This window comes from Paramormyrops kingsleyae, chromosome 25 (assembly GCF_048594095.1).
Source record: "Paramormyrops kingsleyae isolate MSU_618 chromosome 25, PKINGS_0.4, whole genome shotgun sequence".
Lineage (NCBI taxonomy): Eukaryota > Metazoa > Chordata > Actinopteri > Osteoglossiformes > Mormyridae > Paramormyrops > Paramormyrops kingsleyae.
The window spans coordinates 18628177-18645598 of NC_132821.1; the positions used below are offsets into that span (position 1 = coordinate 18628177).

The following is a 17422-nucleotide window of genomic DNA, read 5'->3' on the forward strand; positions in this document are numbered from 1 at the left end:
ATTCGTATAATGCTTCAAATATTTCGGTGTATATTTCTACACACACACACACACACACACACCCGTATTAATATTGTGGGAGCCATCCATTAATTTATTGGGGCAAAACTCTAATCTGGCAATGATGACCTTAACCCCTACCCAGCCCTAACCTTAACCATATACTCTATGTAACCAAACAAATATAAATCTTTTGGCATTTTTAGGTTTTTGATTGCAGCCACAGATTTCTATAAGATAGCATTTTCTCTTGTGGGGACTGAAAAAAAAAGGTCCCTACAACATCAAAATAACAGGTTTTTATCACATTGTGGGGACATTTGATCTCGCTCTCTCTCTCTCACACACACACAGACTTTGACCATTTTCATCATATATCTTTATTTTTCATCCAAATGAATCATTAGTTAGTCACGACAGCCAAACCTTCGTTGCCATGTGAGTTTGGGAAAATCTGGAAAGAATCGTCTGGCTGAAAGCATCCCCCGCTGTGCTGGGGAGCGGTTAGGAGGAAAATGCAATTCTGAAAAACCATTTTCTGCCGATATAGCGTCTTCCATAAAAGCTGCAGAGAAGCAAACTTTTACCCAAGAAATGATGTTTTCCCTGCTATTTCCCCCCTTCTGCCTTCCGTTTTTCCTCCGCTAAATACCTGATTATCCCACACTTAGGGGCCAAGGCAAATGCGGATAGTGTGTAATCAATCCTTTTAAAAGTCCCAGCATGCACTCTGCTCCCCTCGAATGGGATGAATGTGACATTAGGGCCACGGATATCGTTACCTTGATGAATCACTCAAGGCTTAATGATCATGGGAATTGTCATCGACTGATCATCAGTCTCAATTTATTTTGAATCAATGTCAAGAGTTCGTAGCCCCAACAACAATCTTATCAGAGGCTCTGCTGTATGTTGCATCTCCTGGGCTCTGGATGCTATCTGAGGTGGGGGCTGGGGATGGGTGTGGGCTGTCATGTGTATGGTGTAAGGTGAACCCGCATGGCCACGGAGGCTCACACGCTTGCACACGTGTTGGGGGGGGGGGGGCTTTTTATACACGTGTCTCACATTTTAAAAAATGAATAAGAAAGAGAAAATGCCAGGAGATAAATCCGAGACCGTAGCCCCCCACTCCAGGTGCTGAGAATGACCTGAGAGTGAGCTGCCTTTTTAAATGGCCTGGTCTGCATCTCTGCTTCCATGCACTCCCCTCTGAATTAGTGTTTATACAAATATTCTGCTCCACCCTGTCTTTTAATTTGTGTGGTTATGTCTATCATGTATCGTGTTTACCTGCTAATGTTGCCACTTTTAGTCTGAAGAAATAAGGCAAGCCCCCCCCCCCCTTATATTATTCTAATATTAAATTGTATTTCACCGCTTTTATGGAACAATAAGTAAGATAATATGGTACAAAATTCCATCCAGTATTGGTTCTAAATGGGACACAGCACTTTATTTTCCATGCTGAGGCGATCCTGTGACCTATGGGATTGGTGGCGATTCTAGTACCGCGTGGCTGGTGTTTTCTGGGTCCATGCCCTAGTGCTTTCTGGGAAGCTCCCCTCAGACTTAGTGTGGGAACTAAGTTATTACTGTGGGTTCCTTCACTAGGTTGCCAGTCTGCCGGTGCCCCTCACCCGGCTCGATCTTTATAACTAGCTTATCCCTCTGAAGGCAGACACACCTGAGAACGCAAACATGTAGGTCGCTGGATTTTGTTGCTGCAAAGTCTTTTAAATGAAAATAAGCCAATTGACCCAATTAATGGCACTGCCTGCGATTATGGGTGAGGGCCCGCGAGGCAGCCGACCGATAAATCACAAGGGGAACGGGCCTATAAATCAGCGCACAGCGTTTGCCCACCTGGCCCTGGGAGAGCAGCGTTTACGCCACGTAAATGTGAGACTTGTCAGTAATCAAAGGTTGGGGTCTTGGAGGAGGCCCACAAGCACCTAAGAATTACCGGGTGGTGAAACCCACCTGTGTGGCTGGTGGCGTGTGAGGTGCCGCCCCGCGAAGCTCAGCTCAGCACAGCTCAGCACAGCTCAGCGCAGCGCAGCAGCCGGGAATCACTGCCTCTCCTCGGGGTCCCCCCCTCCACCGGGGGCACTTGGTTAACCTTGTGTTTTTTTCCGGAGAAAATTTGGTAGCCGTGCCTGTTATTAATTGCTATGTGAATGTCTGTTATCCCAGTGAATATACTGTCATCGTTCTTCTCATTATTGTTGTTATTAATATAATTTATAGAAATAAAAATACTATATAATTGTTGGAGTAATCATTTTTTTCTATTTATATAGAGTACTGTGCAAAAGCTTAGGCAGTCAAAGTTAGCAATGTTTAAATGATCTTCATGTTGGATGATATTATGTCTGTCAAAGTATGTCAGCTTTGTCGTTTCAAAACCTCCCTAAAGTCACCCCAGCACTCGCAGTGACCGCCCAATACACTCCTTTTTTTTCACTCGACCAGGAGCACATCTTGTATAGCTAATCAATACCTTATTGACTTTTTAAACTAATTTAATAAATGAATAAAGTGAGGTGGTGCTGAAATTTAACAAATACTTGGAATGGCTGGGGCTCACCTAAAAAGGGGTTTGGGAACTGAAGCAGTGCTCATCTCGCTCTCCAACCAGAAGCTGTCAGTAACCTTTGGAGAACAGTAGAAATTCTTGTTGATATTTTAATGTGTTACTTTTAATTTGCGTATGTTTTAATGTTAAATTGTCTTGTCTTTTCCCCGAGCAAATATGCACTTTATTTATTTATAGGCCCAGATAATGAGCCTTTTCCTTTTACTGCCCAAGATTTTAGCACGGTACTCTGTAGTCTGTATTGGTCCATTTTGTTTCTTCAGTATTCTTCAGTAAATTTAAGGAAAATTATGAACTGCATTGCATTCTCACATTATTATTTAAAAAGTAGAAAGTTTAAATATAAAATTTTGTTGTTGTTGCGGATTTGCTGAGTGTACCATCCTAATGTCATTCAGCGGGTGTGTCATCTGTATCAATATCATTCCCACAAAGTGTCATTCTTCTTAATATTTTCTTTTTCCCATTTGAATTTATGGCTCTTTCATCTCTGTTCAGTGGCATGCTTAAAAATTTAGCTTATCTAAAAACGCTGAACTATAAAAGTTTATACATGCGGTATATATATAATATATGGGTTTAGGAGAAGCCTTTGGGGGCCACAGCCAGCAGCCTCGCCGTACTGTCCCGACGAGGCGGCGTGTCTCTGAAATTGAGTGTGGGGAAACCCAAGTCAATCAAGCTGCCTCCTTCATTATTCAGGAGAGGAGAGATCTCAGCACCAGGTCAAAAACTCTGCTGCATAATTGAAGAGAATCAGCTTTAAGAGCTCCTCCGTGGCACTTTTCAGCTATTAAACTGCCCAGGATATCTCCCCGGGACGCGACTGACATGTGCCCACCCCCACCTCGGCGCCAGGCCGGGGCTGCGCCGCCATCACGCGTTTCAGCCCCCCCCCCCCCCCCCCCCATCACCGGTGCCCCGCAGCACCTGGGAAATGTTACATTTCGTTGTGGGTTGATCATAGCTTGGAGGGGGGGGGCGGTGTCAGGCTAAAGTGAAGATGCATAATTTCGTCGGTCGTTATATTGAGTTCCTCCCTTTCACTACCTTCTGTACCAGGGGCTCCATGTGCCCAAGTGCGGCTCTGTCCTGACATGGCTGCGAGTGCCCCCCCCCCCCAAGCCCGACGAGGATGGTCTTCGTCAGATATGCCGAGGTGTCCTCCCAAAGTGCTGTTTTTTGCACCCTGTGCTGTTTACCCGCACGCTGATCGCCCTTTTGCCCACCCCACCCCCCCCACGCCCTCATAAAGACCATAAGCTGGGTGTGTCCTGCCTGGCAGAGGTCATGCTTGCGCCGTGCTAAAGAGCCACTCGTCAGCCTCTCAGGCTGCTCAGCATGTCACTTGGGAGGACTAGGGGGTGGGGGTGAGCCCCCGCTTGGAGCCCTGCCTGAATAATGAGGGTGAGGTTAGCCTAGCGTCTTTGCCACATGGCGGTTTGCCCAACACCTGGGCTGCCGAAGGGCCGCCTGTGTCGCATGGATCTTGGAAAGGAGTGAACGGGCAGCGTGATGGATGCCTGGCACTGGTGCTAGAGCCATCAGACTCAAGGTGGATTTATTCTTAGGGTGTCTGATGGGTGCAGACAGGCGACCGTGTATCAGGAACAGGTACTGGATGGCAGGAATCCCTAGCCGGACCCCCGGCCCTCTGGTTGCGTCCTCCCAGGTGAACAGGACGCGTCCTCAATAATAGCTTTTACTGGCAGCCTTTTAATAGTGATCATCACTTTAAGCTTGGAAACCCAGAACAACATTGCAGCCTAATTTGTTTTTTTCTGTGCCGATTTCAAGCCGTCTGGTTGAATGTTTTGCCGAAGCAATTCGATAAAAAATTCATTGCTCGCTCAAGGGTTCAACAGCAGGGCTTAAAGCTGCAAACATCTCTGCTCCTTCTACATCCACAAAAATGCATTTTTAGTTACTAAAACAACCAAAAACGTATCAAACCCGAATAAAAAATGTTTATGAATTAACCGTAGCCATTTGGAAGCGAACGAAATGATCACTGTGAAGATGGGGATTGAGAGAGAGGCAGCGGCCTGCATGCATGTTTCATGAGCTGAGGAGTGCGTGCGGCGCGGCCGGTTGCGAGGCGCGAGCACGGGCCTGACAGACAGCTGTACTCCAAAACAACAAAAGACAGCCTCGGGCCAGCGGCCTGTCACGGTCCTGTCCTCATCCCCGTATTCCCGCCGGCCCAGCCTGGAAGCGCACTCCGCCGTCCGCAATCCATTATTAAAAGCCTGGGGTCGCGGGCCATCGCCGTGCGGCCAGCGTTCCGAAAAAGGCGGTACCTTTCCGGGGCACTTCGTGTCAAAACCCTCTGAGCTCTGTGCCGACCAGAGCCACAGCTCTGCTGCCGTCAGGGGCCCGAACGCGGCGGTTCTGTTCTGGGCTGCAGAGCTGTGTGCTGACCGCTGCCGTGATCACGGGCTGTCTGCCCGGGGGGCTTCAGTGAGAAGAACACTGGTATTTTCTGGGGCATCTTAATGGATGCGATTTGACAGGTGTGCAGTTTTCTTTTTGGAGTACTTGTCATCAGTGTGTGCCAGTGTTAGTGTTCTGGCTCTAATCACCAAGATTTAATTGTGGTTTTTGGTCCAAGTTGATAGCTATGTACGATGCAGGAAAAGCTTGCGGGTTGCTGTGGACATGGTTGGAATCCACCCGTCTTTGTCCTCCGTGCTCTAATCTCTGCCTGATCTTAATGTTCCCGCGTGGGTTTTCGGCCACCTGTCACCCTGCTGCCGCTGCACCCACGCCGGTCTCCCCTTCGTGGGGCACTCTAGTGAGACATGTGCGGGGGGCGGCTGTGATGCACTGACATGTCCATCGCCTTCTGTGTGTGCGAAACATGCCCCCGTTTGGAAGGACCTGCAAAGGTTAACTGCATGGCCTCGGCAAACGTCTCCGCAGACCTCCGTGGACATCTTCTCGGGGAGTCTGATGCGCGATAAGAAATTCAAGGAAACTTTTGAGGCGATATAGATGCGCATGTGCTTAAGATGGATATCAGCTCCGCTTCTGAATGGCCGTCATCTATTAAAGGAGAGGGAATTAAATCCCGGAGAGTCGCTTTGAATTCTTCTGCTCGCGTTTGCGTCCTCGCGCCTCAACCTCCTACGTGCGAGCACTCGCACGGAATGGCCATCCTCCACGTCGGCCTCACGCACCACCCTCCCGGCATTCATAAACAACAGTTATTAGCATATTTCTTCTCAGAGTAATTGTCTTTTTGTGTTTCGTGGCACTGAATTCCCTTTGAATGTGATAAGCGAGATATTTTCAGTGAATAAAACTGCCTGCACGCTCTTTGTCTTACGGCCAAACAAGAGAGACCGCGGAAGCGGAGATGTGGGGCCCTGCGTTCACTTTCACATGCTGTTTTCCGGCTCTGGCACTTTGCTCTGTCCTTGTCCGGTGTGTCCTGTGAGATGTATTTCTGAGCAGAAACCAGGTGTAAATGTATATAAGACCCGGCTTTGTAATCCGCACAACGACTTGACTCTGTGACTGGTGATTCCTGCACCTCTCTGTTCGGTCTGGTCGCTGTGTCACGCGGCGTGGTGTGCTCCTGGGCTCCTGCCTGTGAGGTCTCCGAGCGATTTAACCCGCACCGAAGGAGCCTGTGCTGGGGCGGGGGGCGGCATGACGGGGGCCAGCTGTCATCATCGTTTAAATCTGTTTTCTTCATCCTGACCTCCAAAACATTCTAAAAGGCATCTGACGCTTAAATGGGGTCAGGGGAAGGTTAAAAAGGAGCACTTGAATACATTCATAAATATTTTAATCGCTGTCTGTGAAAGACTCATGTTAGTGAAAGGATTTATTTCGTTACTTGTTATACATCTAACCCTCTTTCACTCTTGGTAGTTAAATTTTTAGCCTGTCAGTCTTATGCAAACTGACATACATTCATATGCCCGCTCTGTGTTTTGATAATTTCTAAGTGTATAAATTAATCACTCTGGATGCACATTAGCTGCAGTTAGGCTGCACAAGGTGATGATTATAATTCCAGTCATCAAAAACCAGGTAAGTTGGGACATCCCAGCAAAACCATCCTTTGGTTTGATCCATTCATCCATCCATCCATCCATCCATCCAGCCATTCATCTGTCCAACTATCCATCAAACTTCTAACTGCTTATCTGCTCAGGGTCACGGCAGTCCTTTAGTTTCAGTTTTGTTCTTAACTAGGAGTTTGCTTCTAGGACAGCGTCCTAATGGGTCGGGTTATTATCTCTGTATATGAGATACGTTGCTCTCGTCTGCCTTTCCATCCCAAACCTGGTGCTTCTTCCCAAGCAGCTTGGCTGCCCTGCTGCCCCAGCCAGCGCCGGTCATTTGTGGTAGCGCCCTTCACGGCTCCTTGTGGGGCCTCGGCATTAAGGGATTGCTCAGCTCCGGCGCTGCACCTCCTCCTTCCCCTCCCTCCTCCTGCTCCTTCCCAGGCACAGGGCTCCGGTGGTGATAATCACAGGTCCAAGTACAGACCATAAACATCAGCATGAAAACGGAACATTAGCCAAGATAATATGCGAAGTGCAATATCCTCACCTGAAAGGGTGGCATATTTTCACTGCACTCCATCTTCATGCAGACATTAGCCCTCCCCCCCCCCCCCACCGCTGCCACCCATGACTTTATTTCTTATTTAATTAGTTAGTTAACTTCTCTCCCAAGCAACTCACATTTTCCTTCCATTTTACTAATTTATAGAGCTGGGTGCTTTCTTTCTCTTCTTTTTCTTCTTCTTTTGGAGAGCGAGAGCTGCAGCGCGGCCGGTCCTGCGAGCCGTGCCCATGCGCATGCCGCATTGTTGTTGGCCCTGCTTCCTGGCTGTCATCTCCACCCCTGTCCAGGGGATCATGGAATACATTACAGCAGTAGAACAGGAAGATATGCTAGGTGGGACACACATGGGGGGAGGTGGGTCTGTCATCCGCCGACACGCTCAGGGGACCTGCGATGTTCACACGCTTGTCCCGGCCCCAGCGCCCGTGCGATTCGGGACACAGCCCAGATAAGCTGTTCACGAGGTAGAGCCACGTGCAGCCACCACGGGAGGCATCGCAGGGGAGCAGATGAAACCTTCCCCAAAGCGACGTGTCTTGGAGACGGCATCATCCAAGGGGCACCAGCCCTCGGACACGGAGGGTGTTTCTCAGTATACGTACTTGGCCGCACTTGTGTTCTTGTGTTCAGGGGAGGGTAAGAATCCCTGGATGTGGTTCTTGCCCTATCCCAAATATCAAGGATACATCGGTTGCTTTGCGTTCTTGATATTGAGAAACAGCCAGAGATGCCCCTTCCATGAGGAGGCAGAAAACAGTCAGACCACAGCATTAACAATTCAAGGTTAGGAGCCTGGGCTACGGAGAGCCCCACCCCCTATTAGCACATGAGGGTAAGGCCGCACCCAGGCCCTTCCGGCATCTTTTAAGCTATTAGTTAAGTTCTCCCCAAACAAGCTTGATGGGCCCAATGGTCTCCTCTCGTTTGTAAATTTCTTATGTTCTTATTGTCTTGATTTCTCCGGGCATGGTTATGAAGATGTTCTTATAGAGGCTGATGTATGTGGTCCGATGGAGATTATCTCCTCCGTCCTAAACAGCAAACATCTGTTTTCTACAGTATACGCCCCCCCCCCCCAATGTTCCAGAAGAGTCTTGTCCACCCTCTGGGATTCTGCCCCCCACAGGCAGGGCCTGATTGCCAAAATCATCAAACTGTGTGCTCCAGTGAGAATCCCACACGGCTCAGAGGCTGTGTGCGCGTTGTGTTCATGGAGATGGAGGTTTTAATTGGTGTCTTTCTCCTGTCCCTCCCCCCCCTCCCCATATCTCTGCTGTTTAAAGGAGCTGTAGGTCCCTCTGGTGCCAAACCACTGAACAGATTCATCAGATGGACAGAGAGCAGAGGGATAGACCCCAGCAGGTATGACAATGTTAAAACTCTTTCTGGAATGTTTTGTACTGCGTGGAGATCCAGGCCCTGTTCTTTTCTTTCTGGCTTCAATGTGTGTGTGTGTGTGTGTGTGTGTGTGTGTGTGTCTCTCTTTTGAGACGTCTGCTCCCTGCTTCCGTTTGGCCCAGGCTTCCACACACAAAATATAAGTTGGTGAATATTCTGTGTCGCCCTAGCTACACAAATGGAATAACGCCCATCGACTTGTGCAGGCTTCTCTGGAGTTTCTTGAAGGTTCTTCTCTCCTTGCTCAACTCCTGTGAGCCCGTCCGGCGCCGTTCTGTCCCATAACACAATTAGCTGCCGATGCGCATCCCTCCGTAAGGCCTCGCGGCAGGCCGCGGCGTTTCCGAGGCGCACGGAAGGCTTGGCTTCCAAGTGAACGGCTGCGACACGGCGGGATGGGCTCGGCGACGGGGCCCGCCTGGGCGGAGCCTCTCCACACAGCCTCCACTTCCTGAGCAGTTTAATTTGTCGTAAGGCGTACCCACATCTGCGCCTCGCCACGGGCTTCGCGCACAGTCAGCGAATTCCTCCGAGCTCGCCACGTGACGCTGGCCTGTTTTCTCTGTAACTATACACTCCCTGCCGGACGACGGCGAGCCGCGGGGAGCCGTGTGCGTCGAGGCGCAGATCAGCCCGCCCTTTCCGGAGATGCCTCGGATCGGCTTTGTGTGTACATGCAATGGCAGGGACGCGGGCAGGATCCTGCCCCGGAAATGTCCCTGCGGCTCTACTTTAAACTCCACTGCCATTCACGTGGACATTTGGGAAGACGTGGCTAACAGTCCCTGGAGACAATCTCTGGTGGGACTGTGAGGACAGCCCAGGGAGAGGCACAGCACAGAAGAGCTCCATCCCAAACAATACCATCGTTAATGTTGGGTTGAGCTTAATCTAGAGCTTAAAGTCTTTGCTGCAAACTCCGATTTCATTGTGCTTCCTGAGCAGAGAAAAGTTTTCAGTCAAGTTAGAATAAACAGTAAAATCACATGCGCCGCCACGTAGCCGCTATATATTTACAGTCTGAAGTCTCTCAGGGTCTAGAAGCAGTCTATAGATTCCCCATTTTCAGCTTCTGGGGATAATAGCTTTGAATAAATCGCCCTCTCTGACAGAAATAGCATTAGACATTTAGAACCAGTCACCTCAACGCAATTAATGGCAATTAAAGTTATACTTTTACAATGTCTAGAAGCTGTAATTGCTTTTATGGCTCTGGAGTCCCAGGCCGTCTTTTATGGCTCTGGAGTCGCAGGCCGTCTTTCATGGCTGCCCGGCAGTTCTCAGATCTGCCCAGAAGTATGCATCACCTAAAACAAAGCGCCTCCCTGATCGCCGCAGCACGACCTTTCATGGGGCCGTCACGTACCAGTCATCCGAGAGGGTCAGATTGGTAATTATTACATCGATCTCCGGCCTCCCTTCAGAAAGGAAGCTTCTGGATAAGATGAGCTGGGCTGTACATGGTTCCCTTTTGTATTATGGGCCAGGTCTCTCTGTAGAATGACATTCCCAGATGCAGTTTTCTTATGTCTTTTAGGATTGTGTTGCGTTCAGTTTATCATCGTAGGAAGAACATTAAATGGTGACTATAAAAAGGAGAGTGATTATGGGGCAGCTGGGGCGCTGGTGGGGACCCTGAGCCTGGAGCCTGAGCCTGGACCCTGAGCCTGGAGCCTGAGCCTGGAGCCTGAGCCTGGAGCCCGCTCTGCTCTGCAGAAATCAGACCAGTGAGAGGAGGGTAGAGTGATGTGCAGTTGAAAGGGGCTGTGGGTGAAAGGCCGATGGGAATTGTACACCCCCGCGTGGGTGCGGGGGCTAATTCCCCCATCTTCCAGGTCCAATTGTGCGTCAACCCGTGCTCGGTGACGCCCCCTCCTGCTGAGGCTGGAAATCGCTGCTGTCGTTGCACCGCGACCTGCCCCGGGAGGCCTTCTCCTCTCCTCGCATAGCAACCGGGCATTTCTGTTGGCCGTGGGGGGGGGGAGGGGGCCTCAACTCTGCCTGTGCCCTGTATAACAGGCCGTGATAAATGGCGTTTTCGGAGGCCATGTGGCCTCCCCACTTCAGCGATGCCTGTGCTCAGGTCAGTCATGTGACCCTGGTCTCAGTAACCCATGGAGACCAGAGTTCCATGATGTGAGATGGGGGATAAGCAATCTTCATCTTCTCCTAGAGTGCCATTGGCCATGAGCAGCATCGATCCACCGTGAACCCGAAGTCGATTGCGTAATGGCGACCTGTGAACAGAACGTGTCCCGTCTGGGGTTTGTGACCTGTGAGAGTCTGTCAGGTGGGGGTTGTTATCACTGCACTTATTTAATTAGTCAGCTGGGGGTGCTGGTTACAGATCAGTCAGATGGTGGCATACCATCAAGCCCGGAGGGGAAAGGCGGAGATGTGCCATGGTGGTCGGACACGTCTAGTGACAGAGGTCATGAATGAGCAGATCTCGTTTATTTATCATACATTTTTGGGGGGAGATAACGATACCAGCCTAATTCATGCACTCCAATGTTTTAAAGTATTAAAGCGAGGCTCTAAAAACAGGCTGGTGACCTGTGTGTGACCTGCAGGGGGCGCCTCCCCAGAGCCACGCTGCTCTCATTTGCCTCGCGGCTTTCGCTAGCCGGCGCGTCCAGCCCCCGAGGAGCTGCGTAAAGAGCGAGTTTCCTGACAAGGCACTCTCTCAGGAACGGTGCACAACACCTGGAAACGAGCCACGTGGGGGTGTCGAGCACAGCGGCCCCCACCCCGCCTCAGCTCCACTTTCAACACAACCTTTTACTTATTTTTACATATATTTATTTTTAAACGTTTCATTAGTAAAGTGCAGGGCTGTGTTTGTGTTTCTCCTCATAACAAATGGGCCTGCGTCTCTATCCCTCCCGGACGGGGAGCTCCACTGCCAGCCTGGGATTATCTTGCTGCTTCTCGAAGTGCTGACAGCATTTGGGTGTTAACATATCCGGGAAAAAGTCGACTTTTTAGCCTTTGGTTGCCCTTTCTGTGTCCTGACAGCTCTGCTGACTTTAATATTTTAGGGGGACTTTCCATTAGCATATTAGTGTCCGGTGTTCAGGAAATGTTGTCACTCTCTAACTTTTCCCTAAGGGTAACCTACCCCCCCATATCGCGTGATCGCTTCTCCAGAGCAAACACTCGCGCACATCCACACACACACACATGTGCACAGCTGGTCAGTGTGCATGCAGTCTCGTGTAACACGCCGTGAACATTTCACACTTTAGCACGTGATGCTTATATGTGGGGCAAATATTTTGACCAAATGTGTCCCTAACATTTATTTAATATTTTTAATTAATAAATGTAATAGTTATTTCCAACCTGCTTTCTTCAACAAGGAAAGATACATGGCCAGCCATCAATCACCGTGGCAGGAATGAGTTGTTGTAAGTTTAGATGAAAATTCTGTATGTTGTAAAGTAGTTCATATTTATGAGAAACATTCATCTGGTAATAATTCCTGATGTGGGTCTCCTTCCTGTGTGATGTATGGCATATTTTGGCAGTATAACGTGGAATGCCGTCCTTGCCGGTTGGTGGGGGGGGGGGGGGGTGGCGCTAATCCGCTGTGTTTTTACAACATGCCATCGGCTCGCATCAATCAGCCTTGCGATGCGCTCCGCTGTTCCCTCCGCCATCCCGAGGTTCATATATCTTCATGCTGTCAAACAACGATCCCGTTACCTTTCTTATCCAGCCGCCGTCCCTCCCCTTCGGGAACGTCTTGTAGCCGAGATACAGGAAAAAATTGCGGCAGGGTCAGAAACACACGGGAGATTGAGCCGGCAGTGTGGCTGTCTGTGTCCGTGTAAATCCGTATAAACTCCATAAATTACCTTCAATGCCAGATGTAGGGCTGCTTTATTGGTGTGGCCTCGGACGCCTCTGGGTTGTGAAGACGCATTGTTTAAAACGAGCCACGGGGCCCTGAGCACCACACCTTCATAGCTTAACGAGGTAGGCAGCTTGTGTGGCTTTCCATTCGGGACAGGTGAGGCACGCGGCACTGGGGATGCTGGGAGTGCCCTGTTGGACACAGAGATGGGAGGCAGTCCCAGCTGTGACTTGGTGTTTGTGTCTGATGCATTTAATGGGGGGGGGGATACAGCTGTCATGCAGTCCGCGATACGTGAGTGTAAATGGTCCGGTAGCAGGGTAGGCATTTTGAGAGTGTTTACCGATCCAGATTGAGAGAGCGGCATGGAGACACTGTCATTATGGCGGGGGACCGCTTTTCCTCTTGGAAACAGGACTCGTAACTGAACGCCGTTTTCCCCCAGAGATGCCTGCTGTCTGCTTCCAAGATGCCATCGACTGGGTCCTCGTCGTCCTCCTCCTTATACCCTAGCTTCAGACTGTCTGGGAGACCCTACAGGAGGTCAGCAGCGACGCTCCCGCTCTTCTGACAGCCCTACACGCGTAATGAGTATATTTAGGGGCTGAAGTGCTGGATGATCTCTGATGCCAACTCTCGTTCCTTCAGAAAGTGAAGAAGGGCCCTCCAAAGCTTCCCAGTCGTCTTGGCTTTTCCCCACGGACCTCAGGTATTCGAGGCCGGCACAGGTCGCTGCTTCTGGCCAGCGGTGTGTTTCACGCTGCTGTCTGGGAGCAATGTGGAGGGCCATGTAAATGATGGAGAAATGTGTAAAATAATCACTCTGCCACTGTCGCTCCTTTGTCCACTGAGTGACATGCGGATAAGAGGCGCTTAATATTAAACGCATACATCAAGCACGCCTCAGGGAAATTTATTAGGAAGCCAATCTGGCAGTGAACGGGGGTCGTGTAATGAAACTGCTGTTATCAGGCCCCCCCGCACGTTCCCACCCACCTGCACGTGGCTTTCCGGTGAGTTCCTCTCGCTTGTGTGGCTGACCTTTCGATACCAGACCTGCTTCTCACCGGTTTCCGACCAGCCGGTCTTTCGGGCTGAACCTCAGCTCCAGGCCCAGGCTGCTGTGTTTGCCCATGGCCGCTCTGTTTTTCAGTCAGCATCCTGATGAGAAGCATTTGCTTTCTTTCCCATTGTATGTAATCCGGCCTTCCGGGCTTGAGGAAGACGTCTGGCACCCGTCAGGACGACCCAGCATCGAGGCAAGGCATGACCAGGGTAGCGAGGGGGTGTCACGAGAGCCAGGTGCTGATCCACGCTGAGCGTCCAGGCCTTCTGCCCTGGAGAGCTTTTCTCTCCAGTATGACACCCGTGTAAATGTGTCAGTTTCTGCTGGTATGTTCGACCAATGTTGGCGGTCTCTAAATGCGGCTATGCTGCATCTTGAATGGCCGGGTCCAGTCACTCGCATGTTTTGGCATGTATTTGATTTGTTTGTTGTTTGTTTCCTCTTACTTCCATTTACTCAGCTGTGTGGGTATCGTGTTTCGCGGGTAAGAGTCTCATGGCGGGACCCTCTCCATTCTGATCCAGCATTGTATTGGTTCCAAGTCCAGCTCCGCAAATTTGCCATCTGCTGTCCTCTTGCCTGAGTCTCGGTAAACAGTTCAAGCCTTTATAGGCTGACAGAAATGATGTGTAGAGTCACAGATACATTTGTAGGAGGCCTTACTGGAAACAGATTCAAAAAGAAGGGGTAGGGCTGAACAATTTATTAATGTTATATCAAAATCACAATTTTAAACAATGCGATTATCAAATCACAAAGGCTGTGATTTAGAATATGCATTATACAGCACAGGTTTAACACTGTGAGAATAATTTTACAAATCCATGTTGTCCTCTTTGTGTGACAGTCATTCTGACCAATCAGAAGTGGCCCAGTGTATACAACCCACAAACAGCAAACTCGTGAATCCCAAGGAAAGCGTTACATTCACAATGCGAAAAAACATTCATTCTGCTGCTGAGCTATAAGTGAATTACCTACCTATTTCATGGTCAAAGATACTTATAGAAAGGTCCTAGTAATAGGGGTCCAAGCAGCAGGATTCCCATTGTTTTTTTTCTTACTGGAATTGTTTTATTTTTATCATTATTACTTTAACTTATCACAGCTTTTGTGTTTATTTTATGTTTGATTGTCCTCTGTTAATTAAAAAAAAAAATACATGTTGGAAGCAATTCATATCTTTAAGTTCTCATCCTTGTATTAGAATATAGACCAGTTAATATTTTGATGGTATCTCATGTGGTAATGTTGTCATATGTTTTAAATCTATTACACACCGAATATTTAACTGAAGCTTGACATATAAAAAATTATATGGCCAATCAAATCGTAATCGCAATATCTGTCAGAAAAAATCGCAGTTAGATATTTTCCCCAAATCTTTCAGTCTAAAGAAGGGGCAAGGTCTTTGCCATGAACAGAAAGGCCACAGTGGCCTGCTAGTTAAAGACCTGAGCTTCTGAATGCATTATCTTATAAGATGCCATTTTGTGCAGGGAATATGTTGGGATAGTTCTCAGAAAATGTTTAAATAAAAAATGTATGTGTGAACTTTATTTATTATTATTATTTTTAACGTATGTTGAGCGGGAGGTTGAGGTTTCTCATGTTGGCCACCGGTGCAGGTGAAAGCTGCCGAGCCTTTGGATCCTGTGATCTGGCGTCGGTCTCTCCCGGCCCGCGCTAAGATCATGCTGTAACGGGAGGCGGCTGGCTGGTCTGCTCGTATTTTAGCCATGTCCTTATAAGTAAAACATAACTGTGCAGTATATGTGAAATATATCCCTAATACAGGAGCGCTGGCCATTTCATTATTATTAATATAATTATTAAACCCTTATTTATACATTTTATTATCGTGATATTATTATAATCATCCTTATGTTTTATCCAAGATTATGAACAACGATTAGTGAGTTAGAAAAGTGCTTTGTGTGGAAAGGCTAAAAGCATAGCAAGTTTTTTAGGAAGTTTTGCAGGACCAACCAATGCCATTATGTTCCTATAGGCCGTGCTGCCAGATTGGCACATGATCATACGACCGTGGGATCGGCTCATGACAATACGACTGTGCTGCCGCCTCACCATAAGAACATAAGAACATAAGAACTATACAAACGAGAGGAGGCCATTCGGCCCATCGAGCTCGCTTGGGGAGAACTTAACTAATAGCTCAGAGTTGTTAAAATCTTATCTAGCTCTGATTTAAAGGAACCCAAGGATTCAGCTTGCACTACGTTATCAGGAAGACTATTCCATACTCTGACTACACGCTGTGTAAAGAAGTGCTTCCTTAAATCCAGTTTGAAATGTTCTCCCGCTAATTTCCACCTATGGCCACGAGTTCTTGTATTTGAACTAATGCTGAAGTAACTATTCCACCACATGACCATACGACCGCGCTTCCTGATCAGCAGGTGACCATACGACTGCGCTTGCTGATCGGGACGTGACCATACGACCACGCTTCCTGATCAGCACGTGATCATATGACTGCGCTTCTTGATCGGCACGTGACCATACGACCACATACGACCGCACTTCCTGATCAGCACGTGACCATGCGACCGCGCTTCCTGATCAGCATGTGACCATAAGACTGCGGTTCCTGATTGACACGTGACCATACGACCCCATACGACCGCGCTTCCTGATCAGCATGTGACCATAAGACTGCGCTTCCTGATTGACACGTGACCATACGACCCCATACGACCGCGCTTCCTGATCAGCAGGTGACCATACGACTGCGCTTGCTGATCGGGACGTGACCATATGACCACGCTTCCTGATCAGCACATGACCATAAGACTGCGCTTCCTGATTGGCACGTGACCATACGACCCCATACGACCGCGCTTCCTGATCAGCATGTGACCATACGACCGCGCTTCCTGATCAGCACGTGACCATGCGACCGCACTTCCTGATCAGCACGTGACCATGCGACCACGCTTCCTGATCAGCATGTGACCATAAGACTGCGCTTCCTGATTGACACGTGACCATACGACCCCATACGACCGTGCTTCCTGATCAGCACGTGACCATACGACCGCGCTTCTTGATCAGCACGTGACCATGCGACCGCACTTCCTGAACAGCACGTGACCATACGACTGCGCTTCCTGATTGGGACGTGACCATACAACCACGCTTCCTGATTGGCACAGGACCATACAACCACGCTTCCTGATTGGCACATGACCATATAACTGTGCTGCCAGATCGGCACATGACCATACGCCCCCGCTGCTGGATCGGCACGTGACCATACGACCGTACTTCTTGATTGGGACGTGACCATACGACCGCGCTTCCTGATCAGGACGTGACCATACGACCGTGCTTTCTGATCGGCACGTGACCATACGACCGCGCTTCCTGATCGGGACGTGACCATACGACCGCGCTTCCTGATCGGGACGTGACCATACGACCGTGCTTCCTGATCGGGACGTGACCATACGACCGCGCTTCCTGATCGGCACGTGACCATTCCACCGCGCTTCCTGATCGGCACGTGACCATTCGACCATGCTTCCTGATCAGCATGTGACCATACGACCGCGCTTCCTGATCAGCATGTGACCATACGACTGTGCTTCCTGATCAGCACATGACCATAAGACCGCGCTGCCAGATCGGCACGTGACCAAATGACCATGCTTTCTGATCGGTACATGACCATACAACCACGCTTCCAGATTGCCACATGACCATATGACCCCATACGATCACGCTTCCTGATTGGCATGTGACCATACAACTGCGCATCCTGATTGGCACGTGACCGCATGACCGCACTGGTGAACTGCTGGTGGTATGGCTGCTGACCTTAACTTGCTGAAAAAGAACCTTACTTTTGCTTTTACTTTTGTCACATGACTGAACAGAATAGCCCTCTGTTGGA

At 49.2% G+C, this 17422-nt stretch overlaps 1 protein-coding gene across 1 annotated transcript in view; it reads left to right on the forward strand.

Moving 5' to 3' along the window:
* LOC111845786 (teneurin-3-like) overlaps nucleotides 1-17422 on the forward strand; it is a 301519-nt gene that overhangs the window by 100887 nt on the left and 183210 nt on the right. Inside the window, exon 8 of the mRNA XM_072707755.1 lies at nucleotides 8467-8545. The gene's annotated coding sequence lies outside the window, so the exon portion shown is untranslated. The remainder of the gene's footprint in view (nucleotides 1-8466; nucleotides 8546-17422) is intronic.